Below are 7,757 nucleotides of genomic sequence, written 5' to 3'. Positions count from 1 at the left end.
AAATTTAAAAAATTGAACTACCATATGAACTGGCTGGGTGTTTATCCAAAGAAGGCAAAAACACTATTTCGAAAAGATATACATACCTCTTTGTTCACTGCAGCATTATTTTCAATAGCAAAGATATGCTAGCAACCTATATACCCACAAACAGATGAATGAATAAAGATGTGGTATATAAACACAATGGACTATTCATCATAAAAAAAGAATGAAATCTTTCCATTTGTGACAACGTGGATGGATGCATAGAAAGTTATTATGCTAGGTGGAATAAGTCAGATAGAAAAACAAATGCCTTATGATTTTGCTTACATGTGGAATCTAAAAACCAAAAAAGAAAAGAAACAAACAAAATACCAGAAACAGACTCATAGATACAGAGACAAAAATGATGGTTCCCAGGCAGGGGATGGGGGGGAGGGTAGAATGGAAGAAACGGATGAAGGGGATTAAGAGGTACAAACTCTCAGCTATAAGATAGATAAATCATGGGGATGTAATGTACACATAGGAAATATAGTCAATGATATTGTAACAACCTGTGTAATGACAGAGGATAACTTGTCTTATTGTAGACCTTATTTTATAATGTATAAAAATACTGAATCAGTAGGTCAAACACCTGAAACATTAATTTTGGCTTCTTATAACTCAAAAAACTTTAATTTAAAAAAAGCTCATGGAAAGGTACATGGAAAACAAATCCCTTAGTTATACACTACAAACAATCAGAGTTAACCAATAAATAAATAAAAGAGGGTGGAGGAAGAGAAGATGAAATAAGGGAACTACCAGAAGAAAAAGTTACTGATCTAAAGGAAGAACGTAGACTGATATAGGTCAACTTAGGTTGGCCAAGGATCCTAGTCATGAATTTACAATGGCCTTGAAAACCTGAGCAGTCCAGAAATTTATGGAATCTTTGGGGGAAACTTAGACATATTACAGGCCAAGTTTTGCTAATCTAGAGGACTTGGCCAAGTCCCCAGCTAGACATTATCTAACAATATTATTGATGATAGAGAGTAGGCTTGAGGGATTCCAGCTAAACATAGTGGATTGAATCTATTTCCTTCTGATTCTTCCTGAAAATTCACTCTAACGATAATAAAAGGAGAAACGGGGCACAAATGAAAAAGAATAGAAAAGGAAACAGTATCAACACATTGCTGGAAGATGACATTCAAATGAACAATCAGAGAATCAGAGTTCTAACTCAGTAGCCCAAAGTCAAACTATTCACAACACAGAAGTCCAGACAGAATCAGAACACACAGGTGATGCTGCTGAAAGCCGGAATGCAGTTTGGGCCAGAAGAGTGAATGCATAGCAGTTTACCCTGCAGAATGCAGATTAGCGCTCTAGAGAGCAGTGCTTCCCACCCCTGGCTGCACATTGAAACCACCTGGGGAAATGTACTTTTTAAAAATTTTATTATGCTTTTGCACATGAAGGAAATTGTGTAAATCTTTTTTAGATTTATTTTTTGTTTTAACTTTTTTTGGCTATGCTGGGTCTTCATTGCTGCCCATGGGCTCTCTCTAGTTGGAACAAGTCGGGGCTATTCTTCAGTGCAGTTGTACAAGCTTCTGATTGTAGTTGGAACAAATGGGGGCTATTCCTCAGTGCAGTCGTACAAGCTTCTGATTGTAGTGGCTTCTCTTGTTGCTCAGCACAAGCTCTAGGTCCACACTTCAGTAGTTGTGGTGCACCGGCTTAGTTGCTCCTCATCGTGTGGTATCTTCCTGGATCAGGGATCGAGACTGTGTCCCCTGCATTGAGAGGTGGATTCTTAACTGCTGGACCATCAAGGAAGTCCTGGGGAGATGTATTAAATCAGAAACTCTGGAGGGTAGCATCTTCAGTGTTTTTAAATGCCTCAGTCTTCAGTATTTTTAAAGTTCCACAGGTAATTTCAATATGCAGCCCAGTGAGAACCACTGAACAGAAAGGCTTGGGATTTGAGGACATCAGGCATAGCTGTAGCAGGGACGCTTCAACAAGAACAGAAAGATTGACTTAAAGTCTGTATACAGAGTGAAGTCTATCTGGCTTCCAAAAAAGTTTCTGGTGGCCAGCTTTGTAATTATATTGCACCTCCTCTATCCCAATGTGAAGAGTGGAAAATCCCTCTTTGGGAAACTAGACCAAGAAAAGTGCCTGGGAGATACTAGCAGCTGGGTCTCCCCTAATGAAATGATGTAACAAGAACAATAGAACCCACTAGACAAACCTCACACACAGTTTTTCATGCAAGGGGCAAGAACGAAAAGAAAAATAAAACAAAGCCTATCATCTCTCCACCAGTCCTATTATATCCATGAATAAAGAACAGAATGTTATTAAAAGGGAACAATAAAACAAAAAAAGAATTATGAGAAATTGTAAATATACTAGCAAAAATTAAAACTGGGAAATGTTGAAGTCTTCACCGCAAAAAACATAGATGGAAAATAGGAGGAAAGTGGTAAGAAAATTGGACAATCACCCCAGGAAATCTTAACTTCTAAATATAAGTCCGAGGAGAAAAATGAAATGGGAGGATATTGTTCCACAAGCAATAAAATAATGTCTTCTAGAACTGAAAGATAGGAGTTTCTAGATTGAAAGGGCTCATAGAATACTCAGTGAAATAAATTTTAAGACTCACATCAGTGTATATTACTGGGCTTTTTAATGCACCCAGGATGAAAAAGTTCCCAAAAGTTTCCTGGGAGAGGAAAAAAAAAATCATATATAAATGGCTTAGAAATCAGAATGGATTTGAACTCCTTATCAGCAGAGCCAAGCTGCAACATGAGAAAGGCCTCCAAGTATAAGTGAAAACAATTTCCAACCTAGAATTCTGTTCCTTGTCAAGCCATAAATCAAGGGTAAGGGTGAAGTAAGAACACTTGAAATATTACAGGGGCTCAAAAAGTTTACCTCTCATGCATCCTTTCTCAGGAATTTACTAGAGCATGTGTCCTCTACCCCAAATGAGGAAACAAACCTAAAAGAGAGACACAGGATGGAAAATGTAAAGATCCAGTGCAGCTGAGAAGGTGAGGAAAATTTCCAGGATAATAAAATGAACTCTGGGGTCATAGCTGTGCAACAGGCCAAAAAGGAATAAATACAAAGAAGGTTCTAGAATTATCACACACAAAAAAGATAAAACCGAAGGAGTAAGATTTATTTAAATATTCCAAGAGGTTGTTTACATTTCTAATAATCTACAGGAAACAGAACACTTCTAAATTAGTTTAAAAATTTTATTCTTGTCGGTGCTGGGTTTGCATTGCTGTGTGAAAGCTCTCTCTAGTTGCAACAAGCAGAGGTTACTTTCTTCATTGTAGTGAGTGCTCAGGATTTTCATTGCGCTGGCTTCTCTTGTTTCAGAGCATGGGCTTTATGGTTCGTGGGTGTCAATAGTTGCAGCACGTGGGCTCAGTAGTCATGGCTTTTGGGCTTAGTTGCTCTGCGGCATGTGGGATCCTTCCTGACCAGGGATCGAACCTACACTGGCTGGTGGATTTCTAACCACTGGACCACCAGGGAAGTCCTAAACATTTTTTTAAAATGAACCAGTTATTAATTCCAGGAAAAATAAAATTTTACAAGAAAGAAATGACTTGATTCTGAATAACATATCGTAATGTACATACAATTTGATTTAGCCTAAATTATTAAACTTTTATTTGGAGGATGGGAGAGGATGTCTATGTGGTGGGGTGGGGGCAGGTGGAGGCAAGGAAGAACTAAAGTAATTGTTAAAACTTGAAACTGGAAAATCAGGAAATAAGAGGAGCATGCTCTATTTTTATTATAAAAAGGTTTGGGGTTTTATTTTTTTAGGTTTTTGGGTTTTGCTTTTGGGTAGTTTTTTGTTTTTGGCCACACCACTCAGCATGTGGGATCTGAATTCCCTAACCAGGGACTGAATTCGTGTCCCTTGCACTGGAAAGCAGAGTCTTAATCACTGGATCACTGAAGAAGTCCCTACTTTTGTATGTTAAAGAAACAATTAGCAGAGTTGAAATTGCCTCTGGAGAATTGGAGTTGGGGTGCATCAGCTTATGGCAAGAGACTGAAATGTGTTGAAGAAATTTGTGACTTTTAAAACTATGTACAACTTTGTTAAGAAACAAAATTTAAAACTTGCAAATTGAGAATGCATATGATGATCTGGGTGAACATCATAAAAAAACACTAATCATCAGAGAACGGGGGATGGAGAATCAAGTAGACTTTGGACTTGTGGATAATTCTAAACAACTGAGGGCAACGGAACTCTATTTCACTGGCGTTCTTTTTACCAGGGATATCTTTTTCAAATGGTAACTGGCCATTGTATACTGAGTAATAGTTGAGTCTGTAATTTTTAAAAGTTGTAGAGGGGACTTCCCTGGTGGTCCAGTGGCTGATACTTTATGTTCCCAATGCAGGGGGCCTGGGTTCAATCCCTGGTCAGGGAACTAGATCCCACATGCTGCAACTAAAAAATACCGTATGCTGCAACCAAGACCGCAGGAAAGAAAATAAAAAGTTGTAGAGGGGGAAAAAAAAGAGTTGCTATTTTTAAAGAACTAACTGCAGCGTCTTCTGCCCTCTAATGGTATAATTCATCACAGGGGAATTGTTTCTTGGTTCAGAAAAATACCTTAATGACTGATTTCAGTTTAAAAGATGAAAATCCTATGGTATAAGACAAAAAAGAAGGGTGCTGCTGTATACAGGAAAATGAGGATGTGATTTGCTCTGGGAGAAATGTCAGAAAATCTATGAAGACTGAGATTCTAGTGAGATTAGAAGAGAAAACTCAGCACAAGGAATAGACATCAGGAATTCAAAAAGGGGGAAACCAAGGTAAACCAGCTCTCACAACTACGATCAGAAATACTGAGGAAGAACCTGGGGTTTCCAATAGACGGGTTGATTTGGAAAATAAAGACCAAACTATTTAAGAAAAGATGATTCTAGAAGGCTGGAGTAAAATTGATCAACACTTGGGTTATACAATAAAATAAAACCCTGGATAAAAATTTAACCTATCTAGAATTTTAAGGTTTTTAAAAAAATCTACTTTAAATGGCTGTCCAGTTCTCTCAAAGTATTTACTGAAAATTCTATTCTTTTCACATCTATTTATGCTGAAACTGTTACTACTTTTATATTTGGATCAATTTCTGGAATGGTATTCAATTCCACTTAATTGTCTGCCCTTGCTAGTACCAATACCATAATGATTTGAAAATTATGTATGTTTAGGTGTTTTTTCCCCTTTCCTGTAACAGCCAGGCAAACGAGGCCTGTGTGGCCTCACCTGCTTCCTGGCAATGAGACCAGGTATAGCCATTTATTTTTGGATAGAATCTTCACCTTTATGAATCAACATTGTAGCCTAAGATTGAAGTCAAGGAAACCTGAAGTGCAACTTCCATTTCAAAAGTGAACTCAAAGGGAATAGTCCTCGTGCGCTCCACAGCCTCACCCTGTCTCTACAACTTTGGTCAGTCGCTCAGTTGTGACGAACTCTTTGTGACCCCATGGACTGTCGTCCACCAAGTGCCTCTCTCCGTGGAATTTTCCAGGCAAGAATACTGGAGTGGGTTGCCATTTTCTATTCCAGGGGAGTTTCCTGACCCAGGGATCGAACCTGCATCTCTTGCGTCTCCTGCACTAGCAGGCGGATTCTTTACCACTGGGCCACCTGGGAAGCCCCACCTCCAACTTAGCGATGATCTATTTGTACTTCCCAAAAGGCCATCTGCTTTCTCAAGAAGGAGGATTACAGGCATTTCTTATTCTTTTTTTAATAGCCAACAAAATTTATTATAAACTTCAAAGTTGCTAACAGACTATCTCCTTCGTTCTCACCACAAAAACAAGTGATAACTCTGTGACATGATAGAGAGGTTAGCTAACACACTGTTGGCAATCATACTGCAATATATGTCTATCAAATCAACAGATTATACAACTTAAACTAATACAAAGTTATGTCAGTTATATATAAAGTATTAATGAATTGTGCTAATGAGTTCTTTTGATATAGGAAACATTTAAAATGATTTCAATGTGACTTTGTAAATTGATATTATATTTTATTTCCCAAGCTAATTAATATTTAAGAATATATTATTAAACTATTAAACTAAGAAACAAAGACACATTAAATGCAGAAAAATAATATTTCCTAGAGTAACTACATGAGGTAAAAATTGATTGCATGACTCGAAGGCTGTTCTTTAGCCTGAGATTCTGACTTGAAATTCTGAGTAAAGTCAAGAATCTCTGGATTCTTGGATTGGGTTATTTTTGAATCCAAATTAACTTGATAAAGTCAAGTTGAAATCCCTCCTAAATAACAATTCTATTCAAGGGATTCAAAATTTCAGGAATTAACTGTCAGTTTCAACCTTTTCTTAACAGAAAAATTGCTACTAATTGATGAACTGCTATTTTGTTTTTATTCTTAGTATGTTTCCAACAGTAATAATCACCAGGATGACCACCCACCACTGAGTGACAAAAGCAAATAAAACCATATACACACACACACTCTCACAAAAACAAAAATAGAAAAAACCCAAACTTTAAAAGTGTGGTATTGTGGTAGAAATCACACATTTGTGACTATGTCTGCCCCTTTTATATTTTACCTGGTTCCTAACACTGGTATAGGTTGCCCTATATTCATGTTTCATTAAATTTGTTAATTTTTAGGAGATGAAAAAGAGTCAGTCTACCAGCTTTAATCAAATATCATTAAGCCTAGGTAAAAACATATTTATAAGCAATTATCAAAATTTTGAGGTGTGTCTCCACAAAAGAATATATATATTTTACTCATAAATGGCTCATTTTTTATTTGGCTTTCTGACTCTGTGCTTGTGTTTTCAATACTTTCATAATGGTCTTCTGCTCTTCAATGAGGAAAGCGTGCTTGATCCTGTCGCGGACACATTAACATACATGGAACCACCATGTGCTCGGCTGACACGTTTCTTTGTCTTAGACAACCTCATGAGAACTTTTGGTCTCACAGCACGAACGCCTCTAAGTCGGCCTGGGCACACACCACATGCAGATTTTGGTGCTTTCCCAACCTTCTTGGTATAAAGGTAAACAATTCTATTACCAGGGGTTCGGGACAGCCTGGTTTTGTTAGAGGCTGTATTGTAGGACAGCCTACGACGGTACGTCAGATGCTGCACCATCCTGAATGGCTCTAGATGCCGTCCCCGGAAGAGCAAAAGAATATTTTAAATCTTAAATGTATGTCCACTCTTGTATTAGTATCTTAAATTTTTTTTTTTTTTTTTTTTTTTTTACTGTGCTGGGTCTTTGTTGCTGCATGCGGGCGTTCTCTAGTTGTGAACGGGGACTACTCTCGAGTTGCAATGCGAGGGCTTCTCACCGAGGTTACTTCTCTTACTGCAGAGGACTGACTCTAGGGTGCTTGGGCTTCATTAGCTGCAGCTTCTGGGCTCTAGAGTGTGGGTTCAGCAGTTGTGGCGCAGAGGCTTAGTTGCTCTGTATGTGGAATCTCCCTAGACCAGTGATCAAACCTGTGTCCTCGCACTGGCGGACAGACTCGTCACCACTGGACCAACAGGGAAGTCCTTGTATCAGTATCTTTTACCACTAAAAGACTTTTTCTCTCAGCTTGCAACACAATTGTCTTTTAAGCTTTTTATTCTGTATTGGGGTATAGCTAATTAACAAACAATGTTGTGATAGTTTCAGGTGAAGAGTGAAGGGACTCATCC

General features: G+C 38.0%; 1 pseudogene; it reads right to left on the bottom strand.

The window, feature by feature from the left end:
* Positions 1–3,157: 3,157 nt before the first annotated feature.
* LOC101118660 (large ribosomal subunit protein eL34-like) lies at positions 3,158–7,239 on the bottom strand (annotated as a pseudogene).
* Positions 7,240–7,757: the final 518 nt, after the last annotated feature.

This window comes from Ovis aries, chromosome 24 (assembly GCF_016772045.2).
Source record: "Ovis aries strain OAR_USU_Benz2616 breed Rambouillet chromosome 24, ARS-UI_Ramb_v3.0, whole genome shotgun sequence".
Taxonomy (NCBI): Eukaryota; Metazoa; Chordata; class Mammalia; order Artiodactyla; family Bovidae; genus Ovis; species Ovis aries.
The sequence above is the reverse complement of the archived record's forward strand: the minus strand, read 5'-3'. Positions and strand labels throughout refer to the sequence as shown.